Raw genomic sequence first — 20,186 nt, 5'->3', positions numbered from 1 at the left:
CCGGTGACCCGCGTCCGGGCAAGGGAAATCGTGGTCCATGTATTGTGGTCATCATTGGGGTTCTTGTGAGCCATGCTTTGTCTGGACCCTCACCTAGGACCTGTGTGCCAAGGGTGACAATACCAGGGGCAAAAAAGCCCCCGACAACTTAGCTCCTAGGATCATTGGGACACGCAAACCCTTCCACCATGATAAGGTGACAGCTCAATTAAATCAGTATCTAAATATTAAAAGAATCAACGTCTAAGTGCAGTCCTGCTCTACCAAACCGAATATGACAGAAATGTTGCATTTCTTGACTTCCAAAAAACTTAAACTTCCGCATCGTCATTATGCTCAGCCACCATCTGGACTGGGAGCTACTTTTCAGTCCATGTGTTCAATCAAACCCGTCCCTCAGGGGATGTGGAGGGTTCTCTTGAAACATGCAAGGTTTTGAGAAATTAGAATCAGTCTTTAAATTGAAAGGGAACCAAAGTCTAAACACAGTCCTGGTCCAAGTAAACAGAGTTTAACCCAATACTACCTTTCTACACTTACAAAAATATCCAACTTCATCTTGGTTACTAAGCCTTCTGAATTTAGAGACACTTTTCAGTCCTTTGGAAAACCACAAGAACTGATGAGGTGGCCGAGTGGTTAAGGCGATGGACTGCTAATCCATTGTGTTCTACACCCATGGGTGCGAATCCCATCCTCATCGAATCGCTGCATTTTCTTAGTTGGTTATATTGTGGGAAGGTTGTTTCACCCTGTTGTTTAGGATATGTTGAGGTATCTCTGGGATTTTTAATTGTCTAAAGCCAATTAAATCATCCACCCATCCATCCAAAATCCTCCGCTTATCCGGGTCGGGTCGCGGAGGCAGCAGCTTCAGCAGGGAAGCCCAGACTTCCCGCTCCCCAGCCACATCTTTCAGCTCTGCCGGAGGGATGCCGAGGCATTCCCAGGCCAGCTGGGAGACGTAGTCTCTCCAGCGTGTCCTGGGTCGTCCTCTGGGCCTCCTGCCGGTGGGACATGCCCGGAACACCTCCCCAGGGAGGCGTCCACGAGGCATCCTAAAGAGATGCCCCAGCCACCTCATCTGGCTCCTCTCTACGTGGAGGAACAGCGGCTCGACACTGAGTCCCTCCCGGATGTTCGAACTTCTCACCCTATCTCTAAGGGGGAGCCCAGACACCCTGCGGAGGAAACTCATTTCGGCCGCTTGTACCCGAGATCTTGTTCTTTCTGTCGCGACCCACAGCTCGTGACCATAGGTGAGGGTCGGAACGTAGATCGACCGGTAAATCGAGAGCTTCGCCTTTTGGCTCAGCTCACTCTTCACCACGACAGACCGATACAGCGTCCGCATCACAGCGGAGGCTGCACCGATCCGCCTGTCGATCTCTCGCTCCGTCCTCCCCTCACTCGTAAATAAGACCCCAAGATACTTAAACTCCTCCACTTGGGGCAGGATCTCCTCCCCGAGCTGGAGAGGGCACTCCACCCTTTTCCGACTGAGAACCATGGTCTCAGATTCAGAGGTGCTCATCTTCATCCCAACCGCTTCACACTCGGCTGCGAACCGCTCCAGTGAGAGTTGTAGATCACGGCCTGAGGAAGCCAACAGTACCACATCATCTGCGAAAAGCAGAGATGAAATACTGTGGTCACCAAACCGGATCCCATCAGCACCTCGACTGCGCCTAGAAATTCTGTCCATAAAAGTTATGAACAGAATCGGCGACAAAGGGCAGCATTGGCGGAGTCCAACCCTCACTGGAAATGAATCCGACTTATTGCCAGCAATGCGGACCAAACTCTGACATCGGTGGTACAGGGACCCAACTGCCCGTATCAAGGGGCTCGGTACCCCGTACTCCCGGAGCACGCTCCACAGAACTCCCCGTGGGACACGGTCGAACGCCTTCTCCAAGTCCACAAAACACATGTAGACTGGTTGGACGAACTCCCATGCACCCTCAAGGACGCTGTAGAGAGTGTAGAGCTGGTCCACTGTTCCACGGCCAGGACGAAAACCACACTGCTCCTCTTGGATCTGAGATTCAACCTCCCGACGGACCATCTTCTCCTGTACCCCTGAGTAGACCTTACCAGGGAGGCTGAGGAGTGTGATTCCTCTATAATTGGAACACACCCTCCGGTCCCTCTTCTTAAAAAGGGGGACCACCCCCCCGGTCTGCCAATCCAGAGGCACTGTCCCCGATGTCCACGCAATGTTGTAGAGGCGTGGCAACCATGACAGCCCCACAACATCCAGAGCCCTAAGGAACTCCGGGCGGATCTCATCCACCCCCGGGGCCTTGCCACCGAGGAGCTTGTTAACCACCTCGGTTACTTCAGCCCCTGAGATAGATGAGTCCACCACGGAGTCCTCAGGCTCTGCTTCCTCAATGGAAGGCGTGTCGGTAGAATTGAGGATCTTCGAAGTATTCTCCCCACCGACTCACAACGTCCCGAGTCGAGGTCAGCAGCACCCCATCTCCACTATAAATAGTGTTGATGGTGCACTGCTTCCCTCTCCTGAGACAACGGATGGTGGACCAGAATTTCTTCGAAGCCGTCTGGAAGTCGTTTTCCATGGCCTCACCGAACTCCTCCCACGCCCGAGTTTTTGCTTCGGCAACCACCGAAGCCGTATTCTGCTTGTCCAGTTTGTACCTGTCAGCTGCCTCCGGAGTCCCACAGGCCAGAAAGGCCCGATAGGACTCTTTCTTCAGCCTGACAGCATCCCTTACCGCCGGTGTACACCAGCGGGTTCGGGGGTTGCCGCCACGACAGGCACCGACAACCTTGCGTCCACAGCTTCGATCGGCTGCCTCAACAATGGAGGCACGAAACATGGTCCTCTCAGACTGAATGTCCGCTGCCTCCCCCGGTACGTGGGCGAAGTTCTGCCGGAGGTGGGAGTTGAAACTCTTTCTGACAGGGGATTCTGCCAAGCGTTCCCAGCAGACCCTCACAATACGCTTGGGTCTGCCGGGTCGGACCGGCATCTTCCCCCACCATCGGAGCCAACTCACCACCAGGTGGTGATCAGTTGACAGCTCCGCCCCTCTCTTCACCCGAGTGTCCAAAACATGCGGCCGCAAATCCGATGACACGACTACAAAGTTGATCATCGAACTGCGGCCTAGGGTGTCCTGGTGCCAAGTGCACATATGGACACCCTAATGCTTGAACATGGTGTTCGTTATCGACAATCCATGACGAGCACAGAAGTCTAGTAACAGAACACCACTCGGGATCATATTGGGGGGGCCATTCCTCCCAATCAGGCCCTTCCGGGTCTCATTGTCGTTACCCACGTGAGCATTGAAGTCCCCCAGCAGGACGAGGGAGTCTCCAGGGGGAACGCTCTCCAGCACACCCTCCAAAGACTCCAAAAAGGGTGGGTACTCTGAACTACTGTTTGGTGCATAAGCACAAACAACAGTCAGCACCCGTCCCCCCACCTTGAGGCGGAAGGAGGCTACCCTCTCGTCTACCGAGGTGAACCCCAGTGTACAGGCGCCAAGCCGGGGGGCAATAAGTATGCCCACACCTGCTCGGCGTCTCTCACCTTGGGCAACTCCAGAGTGGAAGAGTGTCCAACCCCTCTCAAGAGGACTGGTACCAGAGCCTAAGCTGTGTGTGGAGGTGTGCCCGACTATATCTAGTCAGAATTTCCCTGCCTCGCACACCAGCTCAGGCTCCTTCCCAGCCAGAGAGGTGACATTCCATGTCCCAAGAGCTAGTTTCTGTAGCCGGGGATCAGAGCGCCAAGGTCCCTGCCTCTTTCCGCTGCCCGACTTGCATTGCACCGAACCCCTTTGGCCCCTCCCCCAGGTGGTGAGCCCATGTGAGGGGGAACCCACGTTGCCTCTTCGGGCTGAGCCCCGTGGGTGCAGGCCCGGCCACCAGGCGCTCGCCAATGAGCCCCACCTCCAGGCCTGGCTCCAGAGGGGGGCCCCGGTGACCCGCGTCCGGGCAAGGGAAATCGTGGTCCATGTATTGTGGTCATCATTGGGGTTCTTTTGAGCCATGCTTTGTCTGGACCCTCACCTAGGACCTGTGTGCCAAGGGTGACAATACCAGGGGCAAAAAAGCCCCCGACAACTTAGCTCCTAGGATCATTGGGACACGCAAACCCCTCCACCATGATAAGGTGACAGCTCAATTAAATCAGTATCTAAATATTAAAAGAATCAACGTCTAAGTGCAGTCCTGCTCTACCAAACCGAATATGACAGAAATGTTGCATTTCTTGACTTCCAAAAAACTTAAACTTCCGCATCGTCATTAAGCTCAGCCACCATCTGGACTGGGAGCTACTTTTCAGTCCATGTGTTCAATCAAACCCGTCCCTCAGGGGATGTGGAGGGTTCTCTTGAAACATGCAAGGTTTTGAGAAATTAGAATCAGTCTTTAAATTGAAAGGGAACCAAAGTCTAAACACAGTCCTGGTCCAAGTAAACAGAGTTTAACCCAATACTACCTTTCTACACTTACAAAAATATCCAACTTCATCTTGGTTACTAAGCCTTCTGAATTTAGAGACACTTTTCAGTCCTATGGAAAACCACAAGAACTGATGAGGTGGCCGAGTGGTTAAGGCGATGGACTGCTAATCCATTGTGTTCTACACCCATGGGTTCGAATCCCATCCTCATCGAATCGCTGCATTTTCTTAGTTGGTTATATTGTGGGAAGGTTGTTTCACCCTGTTGTTTTGGATATGTTGAGGTATCTCTGGGATTTTTAATTGTCTAAAGCCAATTAAATCATCCACCCATCCATCCAATATCCTCCGCTTATCCGGGGTCGGGTCGCGGAGGCAGCAGCTTCAGCAGGGAAGCCCAGACTTCCCGCTCCCCAGCCACATCTTTCAGCTCTGCCGGAGGGATGCCGAGGCATTCCCAGGCCAGCTGGGAGACGTAGTCTCTCCAGCGTGTCCTGGGTCGTCCTCTGGGCCTCCTGCCGGTGGGACATGCCCGGAACACCACCCCAGGGAGGCGTCCACGAGGCATCCTAAAGAGATGCCCCAGCCACCTCATCTGGCTCCTCTCTACGTGGAGGAACAGCGGCTCGACACTGAGTCCCTCCCGGATGTTCGAACTTCTCATCCTATCTCTAAGGGAGAGCCCAGACACCCTGCGGAGGAAACTCATTTCGGCCGCTTGTACCCGAGATCTTGTTCTTTCTGTCGCGACCCACAGCTCGTGACCATAGGTGAGGGTCGGAACGTAGATCGACCGGTAAATCGAGAGCTTCGCCTTTTGGCTCAGCTCACTCTTCACCACGACAGACCGATACAGCGTCCGCATCACAGCGGAGGCTGCACCGATCCGCCTGTCGATCTCTCGCTCCGTCCTCCCCTCACTCGTAAACAAGACCCCAAGATACTTAAACTCCTCCACTTGGGGCAGGATCTCCTCCCCGAGCTGGAGAGGGCACTCCACCCTTTTCCGACTGAGAACCATGGTCTCAGATTCAGAGGTGCTCATCTTCATCCCAACCGCTTCACACTCGGCTGCGAACCGCTCCAGTGAGAGTTGGAGATCACGGCCTGAGGAAGCCAACAGTACCACATCATCTGCGAAAAGCAGAGATGAAATACTGTGGTCACCAAACCGGATCCCATCAGCACCTCGACTGCGCCTAGAAATTCTGTCCATAAAAGTTATGAACAGAATCGGCGACAAAGGGCAGCATTGGCGGAGTCCAACCCTCACTGGAAATGAATCCGACTTATTGCCAGCAATGCGGACCAAACTCTGACATCGGTGGTACAGGGACCCAACTGCCCGTATCAAGGGGCTCAGTACCCCGTACTCCCGGAGCACGCTCCACAGAACTCCCCGTGGGACACGGTCGAACGCCTTCTCCAAGTCCACAAAACACATGTAGACTGGTTGGACGAACTCCCATGCACCCTCAAGGACGCTGTAGAGAGTGTAGAGCTGGTCCACTGTTCCACGGCCAGGACGAAAACCACACTGCTCCTCTTGGATCTGAGATTCAACCTCCCGACGGACCCTCCTCTCCTGTACCCCTGAGTAGACCTTACCAGGGAGGCTGAGGAGTGTGATTCCTCTATAATTGGAACACACCCTCCGGTCCCCCTTCTTAAAAAGGGGGACCACCCCCCCGGTCTGCCAATCCAGAGGCACTGTCCCCGATGTCCACGCAATGTTGTAGAGGCGTGGCAACCATGACAGCCCCACAACATCCAGAGCCCTAAGGAACTCCGGGCGGATCTCATCCACCCCCGGGGCCTTGCCACCGAGGAGCTTGTTAACCACCTCGGTTACTTCAGCCCCTGAGATAGATGAGTCCACCACCGAGTCCTCAGGCTCTGCTTCCTCAATGGAAGGCGTGTCGGTAGAATTGAGGATCTTCGAAGTATTCTCCCCACCGACTCACAACGTCCCGAGTCGAGGTCAGCAGCACCCCATCTCCACTATAAATAGTGTTGATGGTGCACTGCTTCCCTCTCCTGAGACAACGGATGGTGGACCAGAATTTCTTCGAAGACGTCTGGAAGTCGTTTTCCATGGCCTCACCGAACTCCTCCCACGCCCGAGTTTTTGCTTCGGCAACCACCGAAGCCGTATTCTGCTTGGCCAGTCGGTACCTGTCAGCTGCCTCCGGAGTACCACAGGCCAGAAAGGCCCGATAGGACTCTTTCTTCAGCCTGACAGCATCCCTTACCGCCGGTGTCCACCAGCGGGTTCGGGGGTTGCCGCCACGACAGGCACCGACAACCTTGCGTCCACAGCTTCAATCGGCTGCCTCAACAATGGAGGCACGAAACATGGTCCTCTCAGACTGAATGTCCGCTGCCTCCCCCGGTACGTGGGCGAAGTTCTGCCGGAGGTGGGAGTTGAAACTCTTTCTGACAGGGGATTCTGCCAAGCGTTCCCAGCAGACCCTCACAATACGCTTGGGTCTGCCGGGTCGGACCGGCATCTTCCCCCACCATCGGAGCCAACTCACCACCAGGTGGTGATCAGTTGACAGCTCCGCCCCTCTCTTCACCCGAGTGTCCAAAACATGCGGCCGCAAATCCGATGACACGACTACAAAGTCGATCATCGAACTGCGGCCTAGGGTGTCCTGGTGCCAAGTGCACATATGGACACCCTAATGCTTGAACATGGTGTTCGTTATCGACAATCCATGACGAGCACAGAAGTCTAGTAACAGAACACCACTCGGGTTCAGATTGGGGGGGCCATTCCTCCCAATCACGCCCTTCCAGGTCTCATTGTCGTTACCCACGTGAGCATTGAAGTCCCCCAGCAGGACGAGGGAGTCTCCAGGGGGAACGGTCTCCAGCACACCCTCCAAAGACTCCAAAAAGGGTGGGTACTCTGAACTACTGTTTGGTGCATAAGCACAAACAACAGTCAGCACCCGTCCCCCCACCTTGAGGCGGAAGGAGGCTACCCTCTCGTCTACCGAGGTGAACCCCAGTGTACAGGCGCCAAGCCGGGGGGCAATAAGTATGCCCACACCTGCTCGGCGTCTCTCACCTTGGGCAACTCCAGAGTGGAAGAGTGTCCAACCCCTCTCAAGAGGATTGGTACCAGAGCCTAAGCTGTGTGTGGAGGTGTGCCCGACTATATCTAGTCAGAATTTCCCTGCCTCGCACACCAGCTCAGGCTCCTTCCCAGCCAGAGAGGTGACATTCCATGTCCCAAGAGCTAGTTTCTGTAGCCGGGGATCAGAGCGCCAAGGTCCCTGCCTCTTTCCGCTGCCCGACTTGCATTGCACCGAACCCCTTTGGCCCCTCCCCCAGGTGGTGAGCCCATGTGAGGGGGAACCCACGTTGCCTCTTCGGGCTGAGCCCCGTGGGTGCAGGCCCGGCCACCAGGCGCTCGCCAATGAGCCCCACCTCCAGGCCTGGCTCCAGAGGGGGGCCCCGGTGACCCGCGTCCGGGCAAGGGAAATCGTGGTCCATGTATTGTGGTCATCATTGGGGTTCTTGTGAGCCATGCTTTGTCTGGACCCTCACCTAGGACCTGTGTGCCAAGGGTGACAATACCAGGGGCAAAAAAGCCCCCGACAACTTAGCTCCTAGGATCATTGGGACACGCAAACCCTTCCACCATGATAAGGTGACAGCTCAATTAAATCAGTATCTAAATATTAAAAGAATCAACGTCTAAGTGCAGTCCTGCTCTACCAAACCGAATATGACAGAAATGTTGCATTTCTTGACTTCCAAAAAACTTAAACTTCCGCATCGTCATTATGCTCAGCCACCATCTGGACTGGGAGCTACTTTTCAGTCCATGTGTTCAATCAAACCCGTCCCTCAGGGGATGTGGAGGGTTCTCTTGAAACATGCAAGGTTTTGAGAAATTAGAATCAGTCTTTAAATTGAAAGGGAACCAAAGTCTAAACACAGTCCTGGTCCAAGTAAACAGAGTTTAACCCAATACTACCTTTCTACACTTACAAAAATATCCAACTTCATCTTGGTTACTAAGCCTTCTGAATTTAGAGACACTTTTCAGTCCTATGGAAAACCACAAGAACTGATGAGGTGGCCGAGTGGTTAAGGCGATGGACTGCTAATCCATTGTGTTCTACACCCATGGGTTAGAATCCCATCCAATATCCTCCGCTTATCCGGGGTCGGGTCGCGGAGGCAGCAGCTTTAGCAGGGAACCCCAGACTTCCCGCTCCCCAGCCACATCTTTCAGCTCTGCCGGAGGGATGCCGAGGCGTTCCCATGCCAGCTGGGAGACGTAGTCTCTCCAGCGTGTCCTGGGTCGTCCTCTGGGCCTCCTGCCGGTGGGACATGCCCGGAACACCTCCCCAGGGAGGCGTCCACGAGGCATCCTAAAGAGATGCCCCAGCCACCTCATCTGGCTCCTCTCTACGTGGAGGAACAGCGGCTCGACACTGAGTCCCTCCCGGATGTTCGAACTTCTCACCCTATCTCTAAGGGAGAGCCCAGACCCCCTGCGGAGGAAACTCATTTCGGCCGCTTGTACCCGAGATCTTGTTCTTTCGGTCGCGACCCACAGCTCGTGACCATAGGTGAGGGTCGGAACGTAGATCGACCGGTAAATCGAGAGCTTCGCCTTTTGGCTCAGCTCACTCTTCACCACGACAGACCGATACAGCGTCCGCATCACAGCGGAGTCTGCACCGATCCGCCTGTCGATCTCTCGCTCCGTCCTCCCCTCACTCGTAAACAAGACCCCAAGATACTTAAACTCCTCCACTTGGGGCAGGATCTCCTCCCCGACCTGGAGAGGGCACTCCACCCTTTTCCGACTGAGAACCATGGTCTCAGATTCAGAGGTGCTCATCTTCATCCCAACCGCTTCACACTTGGCTGCGAACCGCTCCAGTGAGAGTTGGAGATCAAGGCCTGAGGAAGCCAACAGTACCACATCATCTGCGAAAAGCAGAGATGAAATACTGTGGTCACCAAACCGGATCCCCTCATCACCTCGACTGCGCCTAGAAATTCTGTCCATAAAAGTTATGAACAGAATCGGCGACAAAGGGCAGCATTGGCGGAGTCCAACCCTCACTGGAAATGAATCCGACTTATTGCCAGCAATGCGGACCAAACTCTGACATCGGTGGTACAGGGACCCAACTGCCCGTATCAAGGGGCTCGGTACCCCGTACTCCCGGAGCACGCTCCACAGAACTCCCCGTGGGACACGGTCGAACGCCTTCTCCAAGTCCACAAAACACATGTAGACTGGTTGGACGAACTCCCATGCACCCTCAAGGACGCTGTAGAGAGTGTAGAGCTGGTCCACTGTTCCACGGCCAGGACGAAAACCACACTGCTCCTCTTGGATCTGAGATTCAACCTCCCGACGGACCCTCCTCTCCTGTACCCCTGAGTAGACCTTACCAGGGAGGCTGAGGAGTGTGATTCCTCTATAATTGGAACACACCCTCCGGTCCCCCTTCTTAAAAAGGGGGACCACCCCCCCGGTCTGCCAATCCAGAGGCACTGTCCCCGATGTCCACGCAATGTTGTAGAGGCGTGGCAACCATGACAGCCCCACAACATCCAGAGCCCTAAGGAACTCTGGGCGGATCTCATCCACCCCCGGGGCCTTGCCACCGAGGAGCTTGTTAACCACCTCGGTTACTTCAGCCCCTGAGATAGATGAGTCCACCACGGAGTCCTCAGGCTCTGCTTCCTCAATGGAAGGCGTGTCGGTAGAATTGAGACAGGTCTTCGAAGTATTCTCCCCACCGACTCACAACGTCCCGAGTCGAGGTCAGCAGCACCCCATCTCCACTATAAATAGTGTTGATGGTGCACTGCTTCCCTCTCCTGAGACGACGGATGGTGGACCAGAATTTCTTCGAAGCCGTCTGGAAGTCGTTTTCCATGGCCTCAACGAACTCCTCCCACGCCCGAGTTTTTGCTTCGGCAACCACCGAAGCCGTATTCTGCTTGTCCAGTCGGTACCTGTCAGCTGCCTCCGGAGTCCCACAGGCCAGAAAGGCCCGATAGGACTCTTTCTTCAGCATGACAGCATCCCTTACCGCCGGTGTACACCAGCGGGTTCGGGGGTTGCCGCCACGACAGGCATCGACAACCTTGCGTCCACAGCTTCGATCGGCTGCCTCAACAATGGAGGCACGAAACATGGTCCTCTCAGACTGAATGTCTGCTGCCTCCCCCGGCACGTGGGCGAAGTTCTGCCGGAGGTGGGAGTTGAAACTCTTTCTGACAGGGGATTCTGCCAAGCGTTCCCAGCAGACCCTCACAATACGCTTGGGTCTGCCGGGTCGGACCGGCATCTTCCCCCACCATCGGAGCCAACTCACCACCAGGTGGTGATCAGTTGACAGCTCCGCCCCTCTCTTCACCCGAGTGTCCAAAACATGCGGCCGCAAATCCGATGACACGACTACAAAGTCGATCATCGAACTGCGGCCTAGGGTGTCCTGGTGCCAAGTGCACATATGGACACCCTAATGCTTGAACATGGTGTTCGTTATCGACAATCCATGACGAGCACAGAAGTCTAGTAACAGAACACCACTCGGGTTCAGATTGGGGGGGCCATTCCTCCCAATCACGCCCTTCCGGGTCTCATTGTCGTTACCCACGTGAGCATTGAAGTCCCCCAGCAGGACGAGGGAGTCTCCAGGGGGAACGCTCTCCAGCACACCCTCCAAAGACTCCAAAAAGGGTGGGTACTCTGAACTACTGTTTGGTGCATAAGCACAAACAACAGTCAGCACCCGTCCCCCCACCTTGAGGCGGAGGGAGGCTACCCTCTCGTCTACCGAGGTGAACCCCAGTGTACAGGCGCCAAGCCGGGGGGCAATAAGTATGCCCACACCTGCTCGGCGTCTCTCACCTTGGGCAACTCCAGAGTGGAAGAGTGTCCAACCCCTCTCAAGAGGACTGGTACCAGAGCCTAAGCTGTGTGTGGAGGTGAGCCCGACTATATCTAGTCAGAATTTCCCTGCCTCGCACACCAGCTCAGGCTCCTTCCCAGCCAGAGAGGTGACATTCCATGTCCCAAGAGCTAGTTTCTGTAGCCGGGGATCAGAGCGCCAAGGTCCCTGCCTCTTTCCGCTGCCCGACTTGCATTGCACCGAACCCCTTTGGCCCCTCCCCCAGGTGGTGAGCCCATGTGAGGGGGAACCCACGTTGCCTCTTCGGGCTGAGCCCCGTGGGTGCAGGCCCGGCCACCAGGCGCTCGCCAATGAGCCCCACCTCCAGGCCTGGCTCCAGAGGGGGGCCCCGGTGACCCGCGTCCGGGCAAGGGAAATCGTGGTCCATGTATTGTGGTCATCATTGGGGTTCTTGTGAGCCATGCTTTGTCTGGACCCTCACCTAGGACCTGTTTGCCAAGGGTGACAATACCAGGGGCAAAAAAGCCCCCGACAACTTAGCTCCTAGGATCATTGGGACACGCAAACCCCTCCACCATGATAAGGTGACAGCTCAATTAAATCAGTATCTAAATATTAAAAGAATCAACGTCTAAGTGCAGTCCTGCTCTACCAAACCGAATATGACAGAAATGTTGCATTTCTTGACTTCCAAAAAACTTAAACTTCCGCATCGTCATTATGCTCAGCCACCATCTGGACTGGGAGCTACTTTTCAGTCCATGTGTTCAATTAAACCCGTCCCTCAGGGGATGTGGAGGGTTCTCTTGAAACATGCAAGGTTTTGAGAAATTAGAATCAGTCTTTAAATTGAAAGGGAACCAAAGTCTAAACACAGTCCTGGTCCAAGTAAACAGAGTTTAACCCAATACTACCTTTCTACACTTACAGAAATATCCAACTTCATCTTGGTTACTAAGCCTTCTGAATTTAGAGACACTTTTCAGTCCTTTGGAAAACCACAAGAACTGATGAGGTGGCCGAGTGGTTAAGGCGATGGACTGCTAATCCATTGTGTTCTACACCCATGGGTTCGAATCCCATCCTCATCGAATCCCTGCATTTTCTTAGTTGGTTATATTGTGGGAAGGTTGTTTCACCCTGTTGTTTAGGATATGTTGAGGTATCTCTGGGATTTTTAATTGTCTAAAGCCAATTAAATCATCCACCCATCCATCCAATATCCTCCGCTTATCCGGGGTCGGGTCGCGGAGGCAGCAGCTTCAGCGGGGAAGCCCAGACTTCCCGCTCCCCAGCCACATCTTTCAGCTCTGCAGGAGGGATGCGGAGGCGTTCCCAGGCCAGCTGGGAGACGTAGTCTCTCCAGCGTGTCCTGGGTCGTCCTCTGGGCCTCCTGCCGGTGGGACATGCCCGGAACACCTCCCCAGGGAGGCGTCCACGAGGCATCCTAAAGAGATGCCCCAGCCACCTCATCTGGCTCCTCTCTACGTGGAGGAACAGCGGCTCGACACTGAGTCCCTCCCGGATGTCCGAACTTCTCAGCCTATCTCTAAGGGAGAGCCCAGACACCCTGCGGAGGAAACTCATTTCGGCCGCTTGTACCCGAGATCTTGTTCTTTCGGTCGCGACCCACAGCTCGTGACCATAGGTGAGGGTCGGAACGTAGATCGACCGGTAAATCGAGAGCTTCGCCTTTTTGCTCAGCTCACTCTTCACCACGACAGACCGATACAGCGTCCGCATCACAGCGGAGGCTGCACCGATCCGCCTGTCGATCTCTCGCTCCGTCCTCCCCTCACTCGTAAACAAGACCCCAAGATACTTAAACTCCTCCACTTGGGGCAGGATCTCCTCCCCGACCTGGAGAGGGCACTCCACCCTTTTCCGACTGAGAACCATGGTCTCAGATTCAGAGGTGCTCATCTTCATCCCAACCGCTTCACACTCGGCTGCGAACCGCTCCAGTGAGAGTTGGAGATCACGGCCTGAGGAAGCCAACAGTACCACATCATCTGCGAAAAGCAGAGATGAAATACTGTGGTCACCAAACCGGATCCCCTCAGCACCTCGACTGCGCCTAGAAATTCTGTCCATAAAAGTTATGAACAGAATCGGCGACAAAGGGCAGCATTGGCGGAGTCCAACCCTCACTGGAAATGAATCCGACTTATTGCCAGCAATGCGGACCAAACTCTGACATCGGTGGTACAGGGACCCAACTGCCCGTATCAAGGGGCTCGGTACCCCGTACTCCCGGAGCACGCTCCACAGAACTCCCCGTGGGACACGGTCGAACGCCTTCTCCAAGTCCACAAAACACATGTAGACTGGTTGGACGAACTCCCATGCACCCTCAAGGACGCTGTAGAGAGTGTAGAGCTGGTCCACTGTTCCACGGCCAGGACGAAAACCACACTGCTCCTCTTGGATCTGAGATTCAACCTCCCGACGGACCCTCCTCTCCTGTACCCCTGAGTAGACCTTACCAGGGAGGCTGAGGAGTGTGATTCCTCTATAATTGGAACACACCCTCCGGTCCCCCTTCTTAAAAAGGGGGACCACCCCCCCGGTCTGCCAATCCAGAAGCACTGTCCCCGATGTCCACGCAATGTTGTAGAGGCGTGGCAACCATGACAGCCCCACAACATCCAGAGCCCTAAGGAACTCCGGGCGGATCTCATCCACCCCCGGGGCCTTGCCACCGAGGAGCTTGTTAACCACCTCGGTTACTTCAGCCCCTGAGATAGATGAGTCCACCACGGAGTCCTCAGGCTCTGCTTCCTCAATGGAAGGCGTGTCGGTAGAATTGAGACAGGTCTTCGAAGTATTCTCCCCACCGACTCACAACGTCCCGAGTCGAGGTCAGCAGCACCCCATCTCCACTATAAATAGTGTTGATGGTGCACTGCTTCCCTCTCCTGAGACGACGGATGGTGGACCAGAATTTCTTCGAAGCCGTCTGGAAGTCGTTTTCCATGGCCTCAACGAACTCCTCCCACGCCCGAGTTTTTGCTTCGGCAACCACCGAAGCCGTATTCTGCTTGTCCAGTCGGTACCTGTCAGCTGCCTCCGGAGTCCCACAGGCCAGAAAGGCCCGATAGGACTCTTTCTTCAGCATGACAGCATCCCTTACCGCCGGTGTACACCAGCGGGTTCGGGGGTTGCCGCCACGACAGGCATCGACAACCTTGCGTCCACAGCTTCGATCGGCTGCCTCAACAATGGAGGCACGAAACATGGTCCTCTCAGACTGAATGTCCGCTGCCTCCCCCGGCACGTGGGCGAAGTTCTGCCGGAGGTGGGAGTTGAAACTCTTTCTGACAGGGGATTCTGCCAAGCGTTCCCAGCAGACCCTCACAATACGCTTGGGTCTGCCGGGTCGGACCGGCATCTTCCCCCACCATCGGAGCCAACTCACCACCAGGTGGTGATCAGTTGACAGCTCCGCCCCTCTCTTCACCCGAGTGTCCAAAACATGCGGCCGCAAATCCGATGACACGACTACAAAGTCGATCATCGAACTGCGGCCTAGGGTGTCCTGGTGCCAAGTGCACATATGGACACCCTAATGCTTGAACATGGTGTTCGTTATCGACAATCCATGACGAGCACAGAAGTCTAGTAACAGAACACCACTCGGGTTCAGATTGGGGGGGCCATTCCTCCCAATCACGCCCTTCCGGGTCTCATTGTCGTTACCCACGTGAGCATTGAAGTCCCCCAGCAGGACGAGGGAGTCTCCAGGGGGAACGCTCTCCAGCACACCCTCCAAAGACTCCAAAAAGGGTGGGTACTCTGAACTACTGTTTGGTGCATAAGCACAAACAACAGTCAGCACCCGTCCCCCCACCTTGAGGCGGAGGGAGGCTACCCTCTCGTCTACCGAGGTGAACCCCAGTGTACAGGCGCCAAGCCGGGGGGCAATAATTATGCCCACACCTGCTCGGCGTCTCTCACCTTGGGCAACTCCAGAGTGGAAGAGTGTCCAACCCCTCTCAAGAGGACTGGTACCAGAGCCTAAGCTGTGTGTGGAGGTGAGCCCGACTATATCTAGTCAGAATTTCCCTGCCTCGCACACCAGCTCAGGCTCCTTCCCAGCCAGAGAGGTGACATTCCATGTCCCAAGAGCTAGTTTCTGTAGCCGGGGATCAGAGCGCCAAGGTCCCTGCCTCTTTCCGCTGCCCGACTTGCATTGCACCGAACCCCTTTTGCCCCTCCCCCAGGTGGTGAGCCCATGTGAGGGGGAACCCACGTTGCCTCTTCGGGCTGAGCCCCGTGGGTGCAGGCCCGGCTACCAGGCGCTCGCCAATGAGCCCCACCTCCAGGCCTGGCTCCAGAGGGGGGCCCCGGTGACCCGCGTCCGGGCAAAGGAAATCGTGGTCCATGTATTGTGGTCATCATTGGGGTTCTTGTGAGCCATGCTTTGTCTGGACCCTCACCTAGGACCTGTTTGCCAAGGGTGACCCTACCAGGGGCAAAAAAGCCCCCGACAACTTAGCTCCTAGGATCATTGGGACACGCAAACCCCTCCACCATGATAAGGTGACAGCTCAATTAAATCAGTGTCTAAATATTAAAAGAATCAACGTCTAAGTGCAGTCCTGCTCTACCAAACCGAATATGACAGAAATGTTGCATTTCTTGACTTCCAAAAAACTTAAACTTCCGCATCGTCATTATGCTCAGCCACCATCTGGACTGGGAGCTACTTTTCAGTCCATGTGTTCAATTAAACCCGTCCCTCAGGGGATGTGGAGGGTTCTCTTGAAACATGCAAGGTTTTGAGAAATTAGAATCAGTCTTTAAATTGAAAGGGAACCAAAGTCTAAACACAGTCCTGGTCCAAGTAAACAGAGTTTAACCCAATACTACCTTTCTACACTTACAGAAATATCCAACTTCATCTTGGTTACTAAGCCTTCTGAATTTAGAGACACTTTTCAGTCCTTTGGAAAACCACAAGAACTGATGAGGTGGCCGAGTGGTTAAGGCGATGGACTGCTAATCCATTGTGTTCTACACACATGGGTTCGAATCCCATCCTCATCGAATCGCTGCATTTTCTTAGTTGGTTATATTGTGGGAAGGTTGTTTCACCCTGTTGTTTAGGATATGTTGAGGTATCTCTGGGATTTTTAATTGTCTAAAGCCAATTAAATCATCCACCCATCCATCCAATATCCTCCGCTTATCCGGGGTCGGGTCGCGGAGGCAGCAGCTTCAGCAGGGAAGCCCAGACTTCCCGCTCCCCAGCCACATCTTTCAGCTCTGCCGGAGGGATGCCGAGGCGTTCCCAGGCCAGCTGGGAGACGTAGTCTCTCCAGCGTGTCCTGGGTCATCCTCTGGGCCTCCTGCCGGTGGGACATGCCCGGAACACCTCCCCAGGGAGGCGTCCACGAGGCATACTAAAGAGATGCCCCAGCCACCTCATCTGGCTCCTCTCTATGTGGAGGAACAGCGGCTCGACACTGAGTCCCTCCCGGATGTTCGAACTTCTTACCCTATCTCTAAGGGAGAGCCCAGACACCCTGCGGAGGAAACTCATTTCGGCCGCTTGTACCCGAGATCTTGTTCTTTCGGTCGCAACCCACAGCTCGTGACCATAGGTGAGGGTCGGAACGTAGATCGACCGGGAAATCGAGAGCTTCGCCTTTTGGCTCAGCTCACTCTTCACCACGACAGACCGATACAGCGTCCGCATCACAGCGGAGTCTGCACTGATCCGCCTGTCGATCTCTCGCTCCGTCCTCCCCTCATTCGTAAACAAGACCCCAAGATACTTAAACTCCTCCACTTGGGGCAGGATCTCCTCCCCGACCTGGAGAGGGCACTCCACCCTTTTCCGACTGAGAACCATGGTCTCAGATTCAGAGGTGCTCATCTTCATCCCAACCGCTTCATACTCGGCTGCGAACCGCTCCAGTGAGAGTTGGAGATCACGGCCTGAGGAAGCCAACAGTACCACATCATCTGCGAAAAGCAGAGATGAAATACTGTGGTCACCAAACCGGATCCCCTCAGCACCTCGACTGCGCCTAGAAATTCTGTCCATAAAAGTTATGAACAGAATCGGCGACAAAGGGCAGCATTGGCGGAGTCCAACCCTCACTGGAAATGAATCCGACTTATTGCCAGCAATGCGGACCAAACTCTGACATCGGTGGTACAGGGACCCAACTGCCCGTATCAAGGGGCTCGGTACCCCGTACTCCCGGAGCACGCTCCACAGAACTCCCCGTGGGACACGGTCGAACGCCTTCTCCAAGTCCACCAAACACATGTAGACTGGTTGGACGAACTCCCATGCACCCTCAAGGACGCTGTAGAGAGTGTAGAGCTGGTCCACTGTTCCACGGCCAGGACGAAAACCACACTGCTCCTCTTGGATGTGAGATTCAACCTCCCGACGGACCCTCCTCTCCTGTACCCCTGAGTAGACCTTACCAGGGAGGCTGAGGAGTGTGATTCCTCTATAATTGGAACACACCCTCCGGTCCCCCTTCTTAAAAAGGGGGACCACCCCCCCGGTCTGCCAATCCAGAGGCACTGTCCCCGATGTCCACGCAATGTTGTAGAGGCGTGGCAACCATGACAGCCCCACAACATCCAGAGCCCTAAGGAACTCCGGGCGGATCTCATCCACCCCCGGGGCCTTGCCACCGAGGAGCTTGTTAACCACCTCGGTTACTTCAGCCCCTGAGATAGATGAGTCCACCACGGAGTCCTCAGGCTCTGCTTCCTCAATGGAAGGCGTGTCGGTAGAATTGAGGAGCACTTCGAAGTATTCTCCCCACCGACTCACAACGTCCCGAGTCGAGGTCAGCAGCACCCCATCTCCACTATAAATAGTGTTGATGGTGCATTGGTTCCCTCTCCTGAGGCGACGGATGGTGGACCAGAATTTCTTCGAAGCCGTCTGGAAGTCGTTTTCCATGGCCTCACCGAACTCCTCCCACGCCTGAGTTTTTGCTTCGGCAACCACCGAAGCCGTATTCTGCTTGGCCAGTCGGTACCTGTCAGCTGCCTCCGGAGTACCACAGGCCAGAAAGGCCCGATAGGACTCTTTCTTCAGCCTGACAGCATCCCTTACCGCCGGTGTCCACCAGCGGGTTCGGGGGTTGCCGCCACGACAGGCACCGACAACCTTGCGTCCACAGCTTCGATCGGCTGCCTCAACAATGGAGGCACGAAACATGGTCCTCTCAGACTGAATGTCCGCTGCCTCCCCCGGTACGTGGGCGAAGTTCTGCCGGAGGTGGGAGTTGAAACTCTTTCTGACAAGGGATTCTGCCAAGCGTTCCCAGCAGACCCTCACAATACGCTTGGGTCTGCCGGGTCGGACCGGCATCTTCCCCCACCATCGGAGCCAACTCACCACCAGGTGGTGATCAGTTGACAGCTCCACCCCTCTCTTCACCCGAGTGTCCAAAACATGCGGCCGCAAATCCGATGACACGACTACAAAGTCGATCATCGAACTGCGGCCTAGGGTGTCCTGGTGCCAAGTGCACATATGGACACCCTAATGCTTGAACATGGTGTTCGTTATCGACAATCCATGACGAGCACAGAAGTCTAGTAACAGAACACCACTCGGGTTCAGATTGGGGGGGCCATTCCTCCCAATCACGCCCTTCCGGGTGTCATTGTCGTTACCCACGTGAGCATTGAAGTCCCCCAGCAGGACGAGGGAGTCTCCAGGGGGAACGCTCTCCAGCACACCCTCCAAAGACTCCAAAAAGGGTGGGTACTCTGAACTACTGTTTGGTGCATAAGCACAAACAACAGTCAGCACCCGTCCCCCCACCTTGAGGCGGAGGGAGGCTACCCTCTCGTCTACCGAGGTGAACCCCAGTGTACAGGCGCCAAGCCGGGGGGCAATAAGTATGCCCACACCTGCTCGGCGTCTCTCACCTTGGGCAACTCCAGAGTGGAAGAGTGTCCAACCCCTCTCAAGAGGACTGGTACCAGAACCTAAGCTGTGTGTGGAGGTGAGCCCGACTATATCTATTTAGAATTTCCCTGCCTCGCACACCAGCTCAGGCTCCTTCCCAGCCAGAGAGGTGACATTCCATGTCCCAAGAGCTAGTTTCTGTAGCCGGGGATCAGAGCGCCAAGGTCCCTGCCTCTTGCCGCTGCCCGACTTGCATTGCACCGAACCCCTTTGGCCCCTCCCACAGGTGGTGAGCCCATGTGAGGGGGAACCCACGTTGCCTCTTCGGGCTGAGCCCCGTGGGTGCAGGCCCGGCTACCAGGCGCTCGCCAATGAGCCCCACCTCCAGGCCTGGCTCCAGAGGGGGGCCCCGGTGACCCGCGTCCGGGCAAAGGAAATCGTGGTCCATGTATTGTGGTCATCATTGGGGTTCTTGTGAGCCATGCTTTGTCTGGACCCTCACCTAGGACCTGTTGCCAAGGGTGACCCTACCAGGGGCAAAAAAGCCCCCGACTACTTAGCTCCTAGGATCATTGGGACACGCAAACCCCTCCACCATGATAAGGTGACAGCTCAATTAAATCAGTATCTAAATATTAAAAGAATCAACGTCTAAGTGCAGTCCTGCTCTACCAAACCGAATATGACAGAAATGTTGCATTTCTTGACTTCCAAAAAACTTAAACTTCCGCATCGTCATTATGCTCAGCCACCATCTGGACTGGGAGCTAATTTTCAGTCCATGTGTTCAATCAAACCCGTCCCTCAGGGGATGTGGAGGGTTCTCTTGAAACATGCAAGGTTTTGAGAAATTAGAATCAGTCTTTAAATTGAAAGGGAACCAAAGTCTAAACACAGTCCTGGTCCAAGTAAACAGAGTTTAACCCAATACTACCTTTCTACACTT

General features: G+C 54.9%; 4 non-coding genes across 4 annotated transcripts; all 4 read left to right on the top strand.

The window, feature by feature from the left end:
- The first annotated feature begins 621 nt into the window (after positions 1-621).
- Positions 622-703, top strand: trnas-gcu (transfer RNA serine (anticodon GCU)). The gene has a single exon. It is a non-coding gene; the product is annotated as a tRNA-Ser (tRNA).
- A 3,872-nt stretch (positions 704-4,575) lies between these two features.
- trnas-gcu (transfer RNA serine (anticodon GCU)) lies at positions 4,576-4,657 on the top strand. The gene has a single exon. It is a non-coding gene; the product is annotated as a tRNA-Ser (tRNA).
- Positions 4,658-12,355: 7,698 nt separating this feature from the next.
- Positions 12,356-12,437, top strand: trnas-gcu (transfer RNA serine (anticodon GCU)). Its single transcript has one exon. It is a non-coding gene; the product is annotated as a tRNA-Ser (tRNA).
- A 3,876-nt stretch (positions 12,438-16,313) lies between these two features.
- trnas-gcu (transfer RNA serine (anticodon GCU)) lies at positions 16,314-16,395 on the top strand. Its single transcript has one exon. It is a non-coding gene; the product is annotated as a tRNA-Ser (tRNA).
- Positions 16,396-20,186: the final 3,791 nt, after the last annotated feature.

This window comes from Idiotropiscis lumnitzeri, chromosome 9 (genome assembly GCF_059441095.1).
Source record: "Idiotropiscis lumnitzeri isolate Australia: NSW breed Sydney's pygmy pipehorse chromosome 9, RoL_Ilum_1.0, whole genome shotgun sequence".
In the NCBI taxonomy this organism is placed as follows: domain Eukaryota; kingdom Metazoa; phylum Chordata; class Actinopteri; order Syngnathiformes; family Syngnathidae; genus Idiotropiscis; species Idiotropiscis lumnitzeri.
The sequence above is the reverse complement of the archived record's forward strand: the minus strand, read 5'-3'. Positions and strand labels throughout refer to the sequence as shown.